Source organism: Panthera tigris, chromosome B1, assembly GCF_018350195.1.
Source record: "Panthera tigris isolate Pti1 chromosome B1, P.tigris_Pti1_mat1.1, whole genome shotgun sequence".
In the NCBI taxonomy this organism is placed as follows: Eukaryota; Metazoa; Chordata; class Mammalia; order Carnivora; family Felidae; genus Panthera; species Panthera tigris.
In genome coordinates this window covers 193,438,532-193,454,490 of record NC_056663.1, presented here as the reverse complement: position 1 = coordinate 193,454,490, position 15,959 = coordinate 193,438,532, and the positions used below count along the sequence as shown (strand labels likewise).

Here is a 15,959-nt window from a genome sequence, read left to right as displayed (position 1 = left end):
ATTAATGGTCCTCCATCCTGACTATTGCCTGGGGTGCTTCTAAAAATTCCAGAGTTGGTACCTTCCTTGAGAAATCCTGATTTAAATGATTGGTCTGAGAAAGCACCTGGGCACGGGGTCATTCTAATGGTGATTCAGGGATAAACGCTATTACATCAGATAATGTCTAGGGTCCTTATAGCACGTGCTGCAACTCTGAAGGAAAAGAAAGCTGTGCATGTTATGCCAAATCTAAATCTCAACTGCAATATGGCAGGTTGTGCGCAGCATAGGCTCTGAGATCAAGTCCACATCCACTTATTTTCTAGTCTCTGTTCTCTCATCTGTAAAATACAGCAGTAGTCCCTGCCTTAGGAAGAATTTATAGGGATTTTTAAAAAAGGAAATACAGTGACTTTTACACAATACTAAGTTATACATATTTATTATGTATTAAACGCTATATGTATAATATATATGCATATAGGTACAATATATCATATATGTATATGTGTATACATATTTCAGTAATGTGAGGAATCAGTCTTATCAATTTATGCAATTAAATGGCTGAGCTCATTTTTTAATTATTTATTTATTTATTTATTTATTTTTTAAAATTTACATCCAAATTAATTAGCATAGAGTGCAACAATGATTTCAGGAGTAGATTCTTTAGTGCCCCTTACCCATTTAGCCCATCTCCCCTCCCACAACCCCTCCAGTAACCCTCAGTTTGTTCTCCATATTTATGAGTCTCTTCTGTTTTGTCCCCCTCCCTGTTTTTGTATCATTTTTGTTTCCCTTCCTTTATGTTCATCTGTTTTGTCTCTTAAAGTCCTCATATGAGTGAAGTCATGATTTTTGTTGAGCTCATTTAAAATATAAATGAAATTGAGCTATGTGCACTCTCCTCCCCAAAGTTTACATTTTCTTTCTGATCAAAATCTTGACAGTGTGCTGAAGTAGGAGTGAAATGATATGGTGTCTGATCTGCTTTGAAATTCTTCACAAAGGAAAATGGGAATAGGTAAAATAAATGTGATAAGCTCCTGGCAATGTAGAATCTAAGAGTGTATGGGAGTTTATTGATTCATAATTCTAAATAATTCTAAATATTGTGCTAGTAATTAATCCCACCTTTTGTATTTTTGAAACTTTTCATAAAACTTTTTTTTAAATCTAAAAATACAATAATGTTACAACTGTGCCATAGTCAGATGTATAGACAACATACAAAGAAAACTAGTTTCCATGAGGACCCACAAATTTTGCAGAAGAGGTGGGGGAGGGAAGATTTGTGCACAGAGTTCACAGAAAAGAAAAATATTTTAAAAAGTCACTAAGGAAATCTCGTTTTTGTCTGTTTTGCTGTGTTATTCAGTTTATATTTTATTGAGAAAGAATGTAGAACAAATTGTCCAATCCTTAAGCATATTATACAACAAAATGTGAAAAACAGCACTTCACAATTCTTTCCTGTAGAACTGACTTTCCTGGAAACACCTGAGGCCCCTTTTTATGAAAGGATACTCAGAGAAATCTCCGCTTTTGGTCTGAACTCTTATGAGCAGCTTTAGTTTCTAAGAATGTGTCCTCTTACAACCACAAAAAATCTTGACACCTGTTGATCTAATTGTCTTTACACTGTGCCCCAAATAGCTACAAGGAATCCCTAAAGGAGCCTTGTTCATTCAACAAGAATTTAATAAGCGCCTACCGTGTGTCAGACACTCATCTAGGACTTAATGAACAAAAGACATAATTCCTGCCCCGCCCTAGAATGGAAACGATGGGTTCTCAGTGTTCCAATTGTTAACTGTGTACCATAAGATTTGCTTTATGAGTTAGTGCTCCATTGTAAGAATTCTTATAATGTTTGTTTTTATTAATTTATTTTGAGAGACAGAGATAGAGAGAGTGAGCAGCGGAGGGGCAGAGAGAAAGGGAGACAGAATCCCAAGCAGGCTCTGCACCATCAGCACAGAGCTTAATGCAGGGCTTAAACCCATGAACCATGAGATCATGACCTGAGCCAAAATCAAGACTTGGGCACTTAACCGAATGAGCTACCAAGAGCCACTAAGATGTCTTTTAAAGAAGGAGTTTTGATAAAAATGAGTTGACGCTATTTAAAAATAGCAAGTGCACTCAAACTCTTTAAGACTGAAAAAGTTATGTCTCAAAAAGCGAAATCAGACTGTCCAAGGTTGCATCTAGCTATTGGCAGGGCCAGGACCAGAATGCAATGCTGCTGATTCCCAAATGCTTACTTTTCCCACTGTCCCACATTCTTCTCTCTCTTCCCTTGGCAGACTGGCCTAGTGGAAGGTCACAGATTTGGAGTGAGAAGTTTCACATCTGTATTACAGAGAATTAATTCCATTTTCCTGGCACTTAGTTTCCTCATTCATAAGATGAGGATACATGTGGTTTGGAGAACAAAATCAGCTAAAGTATTCTGTATACAATCTACATATAAACTGAAAATACCATACAGATGTTAACAATTGTGATCTAAGACCCTAAGTCTTTTCACTGATACTCCTCAAAGCAAAATAGTTGAAGGATAGAGTAGGAAAATAAGGTGTGCCAGTTGGTCAAATTGTTACAGTGGAAGCAAAAAAAAAAAAAAAAATATCTGGGTTGCAAGCTGGCCTTACTGCTTCTTATGTTATGTCAATTGAGAGAAGCCCTATATGTAGAGGCGGAGGCTTGAGCTCTAGAAAGTCAGACACACCCTAGAGTGGTGTCATAATTTGAGCTATACAACTAAGATGAAACAACACAACCTATTTCATTATGCTGCTCTTTGAGATGGTGCTTTTTATTATTATCATTATTTAAATTTTAGTTAGTTAGCAAAAAGAGTAATATTGATTTCAGAAGTAGAATTCAGTGATTCATCATTTACATACAACACCCAGTGATCATCACAAGGGCAATCCTTAGTACCCACCACCCATCTAGCCCATCTCCCACTCACTTCCCTCCATCAACCCTCAGTTTGTTCTCTATTACTAAGAGTCTTTTGTGGTTTGTCAACCTTTCTTCTCTTTCACTCCCCTTCCCATATGTTCTTTATTTTGTTTCTTAAATTCCACATATGAGTTGAATAATATATTTGTCTTTCTCTGATTGACTTATTTTGCTTAGCATAATACATTCTAGCTCCATCCATGTCACTGCAAATGGTAAGATATTATCCTTTCATCAGTTGATGGACATCTGGGCTTTCTCCATAGTTTGGCATTGTCGATAATGTTGCTATAAACATTGGGGTGCAGGTACCCCCTTTTTAATCTGTATCTTGGCATCTTTTGGGTAAATACCTAGTAAAGCAATTTCTGGATCAACTTTTATTATTTGGGGAACTTCCATACTGCTCTCCAGAGTGGCCGTACTAGTTTGCACTCCCACCAGCAGTACAAGAGGGTTCCCCTTTCTCCATATCCTCACCAACACCTGTTGTTTCTTGTGTAGTGAATTTTAGCCATCTGACAGGTGTGAGATGAAATCTCATCATGATTTTGATTTGTATTTCCCTGATGATGAGTGATGTTGAACATCTTTTCATGTGTCTATTAGCCATCTGAATGTCTTCTTTGGAAAAATGTCTATTCATGTCTTCTTCCCATTTCTTAACTGGGTTGTTTGTTTTTTGGGTGTTGAGTTTGATGAGTCCTTTATAGATTTCATATACTAACCCTTTTTCAGACATGTCATTTGAAAATATATTCCCCCATTCCATAGGCTGCTCTTTAGTTTTGTTGATTGTTTCCTTCACTGTGCAGAAGCTTTTTATCTTGATGAAGTCTCAGTAGTTCATGTTTGCTTTTGTTTCCCTTGCCTTCAGTGACATGTCTAGTAAAAAGTTGCTGCAGCCAAGGTCAAAGACGTTGCTGCCTGTGTTCTACTCTAGGATTTTGATGGTTTCCTGTCTCACAGTTAGGTCTTTCTTCCATTTTGAATTTATTTTGTGTATAGTGTTAGTGGTCTAGTTTCATTCTTCTGCATGTCACCGTCCAGTTTTCCCAGCACCACTTGCAGAAGAGACTGTCTTTATTCCATTGGATATTCTTTCCTGCTTTGTCAAAGATGGGTTGACTATATAGTTGTGGGTCTATTTCTGGATCTTCTTATCTGTTCCGTTGATCTAATGTGTCTGTTTTTGTGCCAGTACCATACTGTCTTAATGACTATAGCTTTGTAATATAGCTTGAAGTCTGGAATCATGATGCTTCCAGTTTTGTTTTGTTTTTTCTTTTTCAGGATTGCTTTGGTTATTTGGGGTCTTTTGTGGTTCCATGCAAATTTTAGGATGTTTGTTCTAGCTCTGTGAAGAATGTTGGTGGTATTTTGATAGGAATTGCATTAAATGTGTAGATTGCTTTGGGTAGTATAGATATTGATATGGTACTTCTAAAGCATTTATTACAGTGTCTAGGACATAGTATATGCTTAATAATGATTAGCTATTATTCTTAACTCTAAAATATTGAAAATAAATCCCACCTCATTGGGTACTCATTAGTATTAAATGAACTAAGGTTAAATTGCACATCCATTAAGTGACTAATGCATGTAAGATATAGAAAATATGTGCTTTCCCTTTCTCTTCCTTTCTCCTGATATGTGAAACCAGATGCAACAATTATAATGACTGGAAAATTGTAAGAGGCATGTCACAAACCCATTTCTCTAAGTCAGTGGCTATAAAATTTTAGTGTATACCATAATCTTCTTGAGATTTATTAAGGAAAGAAAAAGCATCTTTGGTCTCACCTCCTATGGAAAGAGAGCCCAGAAATCTTATTTTTAACAAATTACTCCAGTACAAATAACACAAATGATGAGTTAAGACTTCCTGAGTAGTCTAAGCCCTTGTAATTCAAAAGAGTAGTCCTGTTCCTAACTTGCTGAATCTGCATCACATTTTAACAAGACCCCCAAGTGATTCCTGTACATGTCATAATTGAGACATGTTGGTCAAAGCTTTGTCTCTGGGCCATTAGGTAATGATCACCTGAATTTCCTTACTTCTCTAAGGAAATCTCTTCATTACATTTTATCATAAATGTCAATTTGATGAAAGACTTGTATAAAAACGGGCATATTAAGATATTTCAACATTTCTGCTGAGTTACTATCAGATTTTGTCCATTATTTTGCCCAACATCTTTCATTTAAAGGACTACATGATAAGTTAATTTTACAAGGAAAATGTCATTTCTAAAATCTCTCTCCTATGATATTTTTTTAATTTTAAAAATGGGAGTGACAAATGATTAAGATTTTTTTCATTGGCTGCTACCTCAAAATTAAATTTTATATTCATTGACCCTAATTCTATTAGCCTAAATTTGGAGTATGTTAACTATTCTTTCCATTACCATAGTTCAGCTTTTCTAGTGCTCTCTTTTTTTTTTTAACGTTTATTTATTTTTGAGAGACAGAGTGTGAGCAGGGGAGGGACAGAGAGAGAAAGAGAGAGAGAGAGACAGAATTGGAAACAGTTCCAGGTTCTGAGCTGTCAACACAGAGCTCAATGCAGGGCTCAAACCCACGAACCATGAGATCATGACTTGAGCCAAAGTAAGATGCTTAACCGACTGAGCCACTCAGGCACCCTCCTAGTGGTCTTTAATATTTGTTTTAAACATGGGTATAATTCATGTACTATAAAGTATACAGGCTGATAACATGTTTGCATTTTTACACACCCTTATAACCACCAGCAAGAACAAGATATCAAATATTTTCATGCTCCCATAAGATTGTGCCCCTTCCCAATCAATAGCTCCCAACCCCAACTCCATCATTTGACTTTTGTTACATTGATTAGCTTTGGTCATTCTTGAACTTCCTATAAATAGGATCATAAAGTGCACAATCCTCTGTGTCTGGGTGTCTTGTTTAATATAATGTCTTTGAAGTCCGTCTATGTTATTGTGTTCACCAGTAGTTTGTCTTTTGTATTGCTGTGTATCTTTCCATTGTATAAATATATCACAAATGTATTTATCTATGTTTCTGTCAATAAGCATAAGAGTTGTTTCTCAAAGTAGAAAAAGCTAATATGAACATTTGTATATAATTATGTTGGTGGATATGCATATTTATTTCTACTGGGTATATATCTGGAATGAATTCTTCCTTTAGTAGTCTTCTGTGTGCACAAGCAAATTCTTTCTGGATATAGGTGGGATATACATTAGTATTGGAAGAACATTTTTAAAAAGACAAGAAGGAATAAGCGTAAAAGGACAAGAGAATAAAGAAAACAATATAATAGCATTTCAAAGTTAAATATATGCTTTAGTATAGGGGAAGAATACAGGTTAAGGAATATAAGACCCTGGAATTCTTCTACTTTAGACAAGTCACTTCTTTCTGGAGACCTGTTTATTTATCCATTCAATAGATTGGTTGATTGACTAGATGCTCTCAATAATTCTTTCCACCTTGATAATCTGGGAATTTAACAAGAATTTTTTAAGTGAATCATCTGGCAATTTGAAAAAAATATATATATGTGAGTCCTTTCTGATTAATAACTTGTGAAGAGAAGACTTCTAGAACTTTTCCTTTAAATGTTGGAATTGTTTTTCATGGCAGGCCTATTTCATGTTTCTACTCCATCTTGAATCCCTCTCTGAATGAAACATTGTTGACCTGACTGATCAGAGATTATATATTCATTGAGCCACACTTACTGGAGGATGAGGCCACTATACCCTTATAAGGCAGGAACCAACATTGCCCCATCTCTTTCTCATCTTGTCTTCTGAAAAAATATCCCTTTGGCAGAGCCTCAGTTCTAGGGTAGACTTCCTCCTTGTTAGCCTCCTTCTTCCCACCCCATGTCCTTGGTTGAGTGAATATATTCAGCTTGGTGTCCATTTACATGTTCTTTCCCCTGTAGGCATGCTTTAATCCACAAGTTCCAACATGTAAATTTGGGGGAGATAAGACACCTCACTTCCTCTTTTATTTATCAACTCTAACTCAAAATTATCAGATATCTATATATTAGTGGGTGCTAAATTCTTGGCTATTAACAAAGTATTTTTCTTCCTTTTTTTTTTCTTTTGTGCAGTATTCTCTTAGTAAAGAACCCAAGAAGGCAAAAGGATGAAAGGTGGTTAGTTCAGACTCCCTCAACACTTTCAGACAGAGGATACTGAGAGATCATAGAAATCGTATACCCACAGCAGTCAAAGGTTGTGCCAAGAAAAATGAGTTGTTAAAACAAGGAGCCATGGGGAGAACCCTGGCACTGATTGTGGCTGCCAGGGAAACACATTTCATAAACATTCAAACCACAAACCCCATAGTCACAGATCAGAAGGGTTGCTTGGCCTGGGAGGCCAATGGAAATGAAGGTGGAAGTAAATAAATAAACAGGAGCTCTGGGAACCACATCTTATTTCCAGACCCACCTGCTGAAGGGCCTGACCATGTCATGGAGCACTGATCTGGGCAACTGCCACAAGCCCCATGTGAGCTTCTCTCTTTATATAACACATTTACCTACCACAACCGCTTTTATTATAAGGTTTTACATGCCCACTCCACGTGTGAAAAAAAAAAAAGACATTTAGAATGATTAAGCCACCTGCCCTAGCATGCACAGTTAGTATGTGGTAAAATCAACTTTCGACTTTGTCTGACTTCAAAGCCCATGACATTTTTGTCATGACCAACTGGTTCCGTCTATCATTCTACAAATAAAGACATTGCAGTCCAAGAAGCTTATGCGAGTTGTCAGAGTCAGGATGAGAATCTGGGACTCCTGACTCACTATTGGGTCAACTCCAGTCCTCCTGCCTTGCCTTGTTAATGCCAAAACAAGGAAAGCCCCATGAGGTTTTCAAGACATTTTCTGAAATGTCATGAAGTGATTGTTTTGTCATCTCTCTTTTAAAGACTTGGGTACTGGAGTCATATTGTCTTGATTTGAAGCCTCGCTCTGTCATTTGAAGTTTGACATTAGCAGGTTACGTAGTTTTTCTGCACTTTAGTGTTCTCATTTATAAAATGGGAAAAATGCAGTGTTTTCCTAAGAGATGTTAAGACTAGGGGTGTCTGGGTGGCTCAGTTGGTGAAGAATCTGAATCTTCACTTCAGCTCGGGTCATGATCTCATGGTTGATGGGTTCGAGCTCCACGTTGAGCTCTGCGCTGTCAGCACAGAGCCTGCTTGGGATTCTCTCTGCCCTTCTCTCTGCCCCTCCCCCCTACTCTCTCTATCTCAAAATAAATAAATAAGCTTAAAAAAAGATGTGTTAAGACTAAATGAGACAATATGTGTAATTAGCTTACCATTGGGTTGAGCATACAATCACCATATCATAAATAATGGCTATTATTATTGGTCTTTCATTTCTGATGCATCCGTAGGCAAGGTGGTTCCACTGAAGCATCAGAGGCTTGGGAACCAGGAGGGTGACTGTGTGTCCCATGATACTCACAGGATTACGTGGCTACACTTCTTTAGGGGCTTGGATCAAATCACTGTTTTACACTAGAGCAAAGAGCCAAAGTATGTCTCAGGCTCATACTTTTCAGACAGGTTAGTTCATTACAATCTGCCAGACTGAGCTGAGCTCCAAGACTCCAGAGATGAAGGTGGCAGAGTGCTCCCTCTCAGATCGGCCAAAGTCCTCTCCACAAATGTGGAATCATTTATAATAATTTATAATAATTCCACTGACAGTGGAATATCATACTCTGTTGAGGAAGACATGAGACCTAATCTGTTTGGTGACATAAGCTCTTTTAGACAGCCCCAAAGGCCACAGCAAGCCTCTTTGCTTTAGCATCTGTTGAATACTCAGGTTGAAAATCCAGCCTGGGACACCAGGGTATAAGAATGAAGGACAGGGAGAGGATTACTTGTCTCTGAGCAAGGCTCTTTTCTAGGCCTTTACTCTCATCCATAAAATGGGTACATTTGTTAGTGTCACTAAGCATTAAAGAGGAACTATCTCTAATGCTCACTTTAGCAGCACATGTATCAAAATTAGAACAAGACAGAGAAGATTAGCATGGCCCCTATGCAAGGATGACACACGAGTTTGTGAAGCATTCCATTGTTTTTAATTGAAAAATAAAATTCATACAGAAAAAAGGAAATACATTTGGCACATAATAATAATAATAATCTTTAAAGTGCAAAAAAGGATGGGTCCATTAGTTTTCTCTGAATTAGATCTCAATTAACTCACTCCAAAACTCTAAAAAAAATCCCATAAGAAAACTGAAACTAAAGCATTGCTACATTGAGGAGCTAAATAGACAGCTTTAACCTCAGAGAAATGTCTGCTTCCCACCCCAACCAGAGCTACAGTGCTGCAGTGGGTGCCAGGGTCCAGAGCCTGTGGTCTCAGAGAGCTGAATCCAAGACAGAATCAGCAGCTCTGGCTACAGCCACAGGGAAGAAAATAGAAATCAGTCCCAGCACTGCCAGAAAAGCACTATACTAAACACCCAAAAGAATATGCGGATTTTCAGGGATCTTGAAGGGGAAAGAAGGAAAGTTAAAGGGATTGGAATTATAGTAATTCTCCTGTGTGTGAGCTCTGGTTCAAAAGTGCCACTTCCTTATGTTGCATTATCATCCTTTTTCTGGAAGGTATGGCTTAGGGAAGCAAGCTTGTGTGTGTGTGTGTGTGTGTGTGTGTGTGTGTGTGTGTGTGTGTGTGTGTATACTTCCCCTGGGAAATGACAAATGGGCTAAAGTTGTAGGAACACCAAAGATTAAAAGATGTACTTGGCTATAGGATGTAGGAATGGGATGGGAGTGAAGTGAGGAAAGACTTTACAAGAGAACCACTTTGATTTATAAACATCATCAAAACAGGGACTGGGTTGATCTAATCCATCCTTTTATCTTCAGCATCTAGCACAATGGCATGCAGCAGGTAGTCAGTGAGTATCAAGTGAAAGCACAAATTAATGAAAAGGAGAAGAAGACATTCCAGACACAGGCACACAGGATGTCGGACATCACCCTCCTCCAGTCCAGAGTCTACTTAATAGAGACAAGAATCAATTACCTAAGAGAAGGCGGGATTATCTGCTAGTGTATAGCAAGCATGGGCCTAAACCTTTGCATAGGTGAAGCTGCTTATTGGAAGATGTAACGGGGTCTTTTTACCTTGTATCTCACCAGTCACAGGTGGGCTTCCTCCTCAGGGAAAGGACCAGGCTGGTGGAGAGACCACAAGAGATGAGGTGAAAAGGGAGAGGCTGCCCCTCCCAAGTGCTGCAGGCACAAGAGAACAGTGACCTTTCACTTAGGGATCGCCACACAAATGTAAAGCCCTGTGGCTGTTAGACTGGTATTAAGAAGAATAGCCCCTTCTTTTTGGGGGGGATAGGAACAAGCAAGAGCATGTTGAATTAAGGGAAATTTTTAGTTCCAGTATGAGTCAAAGCAGAAAAATGGGGAGAGGAAGATAACAATCCCTCACTATTGGCTTAAGTTGGGCAAAAGTACAGAAGAGAGGAAGACAAAATAGTCCTACATGATGGAGTTCAAGGTATTGTGAATGGGCACTGCTGATGTGGGCAGGGACTAGACCATATCTTACTGATAGTTCTGGAGTTTATTCTGAAGAAAAAGAATTCCAAGCGAAATTTATAACCTAGAGAATGGCTGGATCCTATTTGATTCAGATTCTTATAATGTGGAAGATTCTGAAAATGGCCACAAATTCTTCTAGTTCCTATACGCACACCTCTTTCATCAAGGGGCAGAGTATATTTCCCCCACCCCTCCTACCTGCCTTGAATCTGAATTTGGCCTTCTGCTTGCTTTAACCACTAAGACAGTAGTAAAAATGATATATTTTAAAAAGTTGAAAGTGATTACACATTAGGTCTTTCTCTCTCTTACCATATTCAAAATCCCAAGACTGCCATGGACCTGAGCCTGAACTAGTCTGCTGAATTAGGAGAAGTCAGGTGGAGGAGACTGAGGCACCAGTGTGAATAGCCTACAACAGTCAGACATGTGAGTGTGACCATCCTGGGTCATCCAGCCACCAGCCAATGCACCAGCTGACCACAGGCCCATGGGCAACCCCAAAAGAGATCAGAAGTGGCTCAGACCAGAAAAAACACACATCCAACTAACAAAATAGGTGAGTGATTTTGTTTAAAAAGATCATGGCTGTAAGCCACTAAGCAGCTAGTATGGAATGTGAGACCTTAATGTCAGCTCTTCTGCACTCATACTAATATAGTATGGAACAATAATAGACAAATAGAGAAACTACAAAAATATCCCAGAAAACAATCTCATTATATATAAAAAATGTAATATATGACAAAGGTGGTATTTCAAGACTGAACAAAATGATAAATTATTTAATAGTTCTAACACGGTTATCTTTCTAAAGAAAAGTAAGGTTAGATGTCTATCTCATGCCAAAAGTAAAGAAAAAAAAAGTAAATGGATAAACTATTTAAGTGTGAAAAATAGAAAATCAAAGGACCATTTACGCATACAACATGGGAGTTGGGAAGACCCCAATAAACACAAAAAACCCAGATGTACTCAAAAGAATATGGACATAACTGACCATAAAAAATAATATATATATATATATATATATCCATTCCAAAGATACTATAAAGTCAATAAAATGGAGAGATGGGGAGTAATAACACAGTTACAGTATCTGTAACATATGAAGTTATTGTGTCTTATCAAAAAATAAAATAGTAAAGTCTACGTATATGTAAATTGCAGAAGAGAAAATTCAAATGTACGTCAAACATAGAAAAAGATGCTCATGTTCATTGGTAGACAGGGAACAATGAAGTATTAACTCATATATCCATTTCCTGCCAAGGCTTAAAAAGTACAATAACACTGATTGCTGGCAACAATGGAGGCAATGTAGTCACATACATCGCTGTAGACATATTACTTATTACAACCACTTTGTAAAGAAACCTGAAGACATCCATTCAAAATAAAAATGCCCCTTTGATCCAAGAAATCTATTTTAAGCCAGAAATCTCACTTTCAGGAACCTATATCATAGAAATAAAAGGAACTGAATGTAACTGTGTTTATTGCAGCATTGTTTCACAGGGGCAAAAAAATCAGAAATAAGACATATCTATCAATAGAATAAGATTAACTAAATTTTAGTACATTTTTCATGGAAAATAGAGCAGTCATTAAAATGAATTTCAGCTATAACAGTTACCTTGATGGCATTTCTATTAACTAGTGACAATTAAGAAAATAAGATGTACAAAAATATATGGGAGACATAATTTATTTTTTTCCTAAAGCAAATAAAGAACTCCCAATTCCTATTTATGTATGTATGTATGTATGTATGTATTTATTTATTTATTATTTTTATTTAAATTTTAGTTAGTTAACATACAGTGCAATATTGGTTTCAAGAGTAGAATTCAGTGACTCATCATACCCAGTGCTCATCACAAGCATCCTCCTTAATACCCATTACCCATGTAGCCCAATTTCTATCTATCTCCCTTCATCAATCCTCAGTTTAAAAGTCTCTTGTGGTTTGTTTTCCTCTCTTCTCTTCCCCCCACACTTCCCACATATTCATTTGTTTGTTTTCTTAAATTGCACATATGAGTGAAATCGTATATTTATCTTTCTCTAATTTTGCTTAACATCATACATTCTAGCTCCATTCATGTCATTGCAAATGGTAAGACTTCATTCCTTTTGATGGCTGAGTAATATTCCATTGTTTGTGTGTATGTATATATATACATACACATACATACGCATACTATACATACACATACTATATCTTTATCCATTCATCAGCCTATGGACATTTGGGCTCTCTCCATATTTTGGCTATTGTCAATAATGCTACTGTAAACATTGGGATGCAGGTATCCCTTTGAATCTGTATTTCGGAATCTTTTGAGTCAATACCTAAATTGCAATTGCTGGACCATAGGATAGTTCTATTTTTAGCTTTTGGAGAACCTCCACACTGCTTCTAGAGTGGCTGCACCAGTTTGCATTCCCACCAGCAGTGCAAGAAGGCTCCCCTTTCTCTGCATCCTCACCAACACCTGTTGTTTCCAGAGTTGTTAATTTTGGCCATTCTGACAGGTGTGAGGTGGTATCTCATTGTGGTTTTGATTTGTATTTCCTTGATGATGAGTGATGTTGAGTATATTTTCATGTGTCTGTTAGACATCTGGATGTCTTCTTGGGAAAAATGTCTATTCATGTCTTCTTCCCACTTCTTAACTGGGTTGTTTGTTTTTGGGTATTGGGTTTGACAAGTTCTTTATAGATTTTTATATTTATAAATTAATATCTATATTTCTATAAATGGTTACAGAAACATAGAGAAACTATGCATAAAATGATACATTTATGTTAGGCTGAGTTAAGGGAGAGTGGATGAGGCAAATGTGTGGCAAGAAAAGCAGCAGAAATTGAAAATAAAAATAGGAGAATGGGAGAAAAGATGACACAGTAAAACAACATATATAGTGTAATCCCACTTGGGTAAAATGTCACTTTAGAAATTACATATTATATGTATTATACATATAATGTTATTATGGAATATAATATATAATTAATATAATGTTTCTTATAAATATACATCTCTATATATTATATAGATTCTGGTTTAAACCAGAATGGAGATGATGAAGGAGTAGGAAGTGATCAACTCTGAATATACACTAAAAGAGAGACAAAAATATGTGCTGAAGGATTTGGTGTGGCATTTCTCCTTGGGGAGAAAGAAAGGATACATAGGCAGCTACAAGATTTGCAGAAGCTGAGTCAATGGCATGATGGGATTTCCATAAACTAAGAAGGGGCAGAGCACAAGTAGAGTCAGTTTGGAGGAGAACATTAAGATTTCTGTGTCAGACATGGTAAATTTTATGATACAGGCAAAGAGTGATGATTACTACACATTAAAATATGCAAGTTTGATATTCAGGCAAAGATTCAGTCTGTAGGTATAAATTTGGGAGTCAGAAACCTAGAGACTTTCTGTGACTTAGTACTGAATGATATCTCCAAGAGAATAATGGGTTGGAAATGAGGTCCAGGGACTAAACCCAGGATGAAAATATCCATGACACATGTTATATATTCATTTTATATATATATATATATATATATATATATTTTTTTTTTTTTTTTTTTTTTTAAAAGAGCAAGTTTCAAAGTAATGTGTACAGTATGATTCTGTTTGGCTTAAAATAAGATGAATTAAAGACTTATTGTATATATGTATATAAACACAGTGGGGAAAAATGGTAGGATACACATGAGCTTATTAACACTGGCTGCCTCAGGAACATGGAAATGTATGTATCACTGTGGAGAGGATCATTGGTTAGGCCATTATACATCTTTGCCTTTGTCTTTAATTTTTACTTATTATAACAGGTAATTATAATTTATAAAACCTTAAATGAAGAAAACAAAAGTTTTCTTCCCACCAAAATGGTAATTTCTGATTTCTCTCTAGGTGGGTAGAATACTAATCCAAGTTCTCTGCCAAGCCCTGTGCAAACATTCACACCAAACCAGAACAGTAAAAAGGCTTCTTTCTGTTATGCAATTGCATTACCTATCAGCCAGAGAGTCCAAAGAAGGAAGCTGGTATTGAACCTTTGCCTTGAGCAAGAGCATAGCTTCAGGAAAGGGTTCAGCTAATCTTCTCTGGCTGTGGTTAACTGAGCTGGAGAAGAGGAGCATTCTTCTGAGATCTCTGGGATGAAAATGGGAAAAACATATACATATAGAAAGGAAGGTTCAAATGGAAAACATAAAAAGAGAACAGCAGCAAAAGCAGGGTCCCACATGCTGGATTGGAACTGGAGGAAAGATCTACATTTCCACTGGTTTCAGGAGCAATTACTGAGTTACAAACAGATGTTAACTATACAAGATATTTAATGAGAGCATTGGCTCTGGATTCACATTGACTTTATTCTAGCTCCAGCTCTGTTAATTCATTTCTTCACCTAGGGTAAGTTACCCCATACTCCTCTGAATCTCAGTCAACTCATATAAAAATGGTGTAATGATGAGAGGCACCTGGATGGGTCAGTCGATTAGGCATCCAACTCTTTATTTTGGTTCAGGTCATGATCTCATTTATGTGTGTGTGTGTGTGTGTGTGTGTGTGTGTGTGTGTGTGTGTGTATAACAGAATATTACTCAGCCATGAAAAAAAATGAAATCTTGCCATCTGCAATAACGTGGATGGAACTAGAGTATTATGCTAAGAGAAATAAGTCAGAAAAAGACAAATACCATGTGATTTCACCCATATGTGGAATTTAACAACAACAACAACAAAAAAAACCCAGATGAATATAGGGGAAGGGAAGGAAAAATGAAATAAGATAAATACAGAGAGGTAGGCAAACCATAAAAGGATCTTAACTATAGAGACCAAACTGAGGGTTGCTGGAGGGGAGGTGGTAGGAGGACGGGCTAAATGGGTGATGGGCATTAAGGAGGGCACTTGTTGATATGAGCAGTGGGTATTTTATCAAAGTGATGAAGCACTAAATTCTACTCCTGAAACCAATACTACACCATATGTTAACTAATTCAAACTTAAATAAAACACTGGAAAGAAAAAAATAAGACAATCCTTATAAAATACCTAATTTAATGCCTGGTATATAGCAAGCATATAATAAATGTTTGCCTTATCATCATCATCATCATCTTCTTCTTCATCATCATCATCATCATCAACATCATCATCCTCTCCATCTCAGTATAATCAATTCAGTTAATTTTGTGGGTTGAACTGTGTTTACCAAAAATGCATTTTAATATCCTAATACCTGTCATCCATGAATATGACCTTATTTAGAAATACAATCTTTGTAGATGTAATCAAGTTAAGATGAAGTGACACTGGGTCAGAGTGAGCCCTAATCCAATCCTAATTCAAAGAGGATAGTTTGGAC

The 15,959-nt window shown here is 36.9% G+C and overlaps 1 non-coding gene across 1 annotated transcript; it reads left to right on the top strand.

The window, feature by feature from the left end:
• The first annotated feature begins 8,973 nt into the window (after nucleotides 1–8,973).
• Nucleotides 8,974–9,080, top strand: LOC122238197. Its single transcript, XR_006217159.1, has one exon. It is a non-coding gene; the product is annotated as a U6 spliceosomal RNA (small nuclear RNA).
• The last annotated feature ends 6,879 nt before the right edge of the window (nucleotides 9,081–15,959 follow it).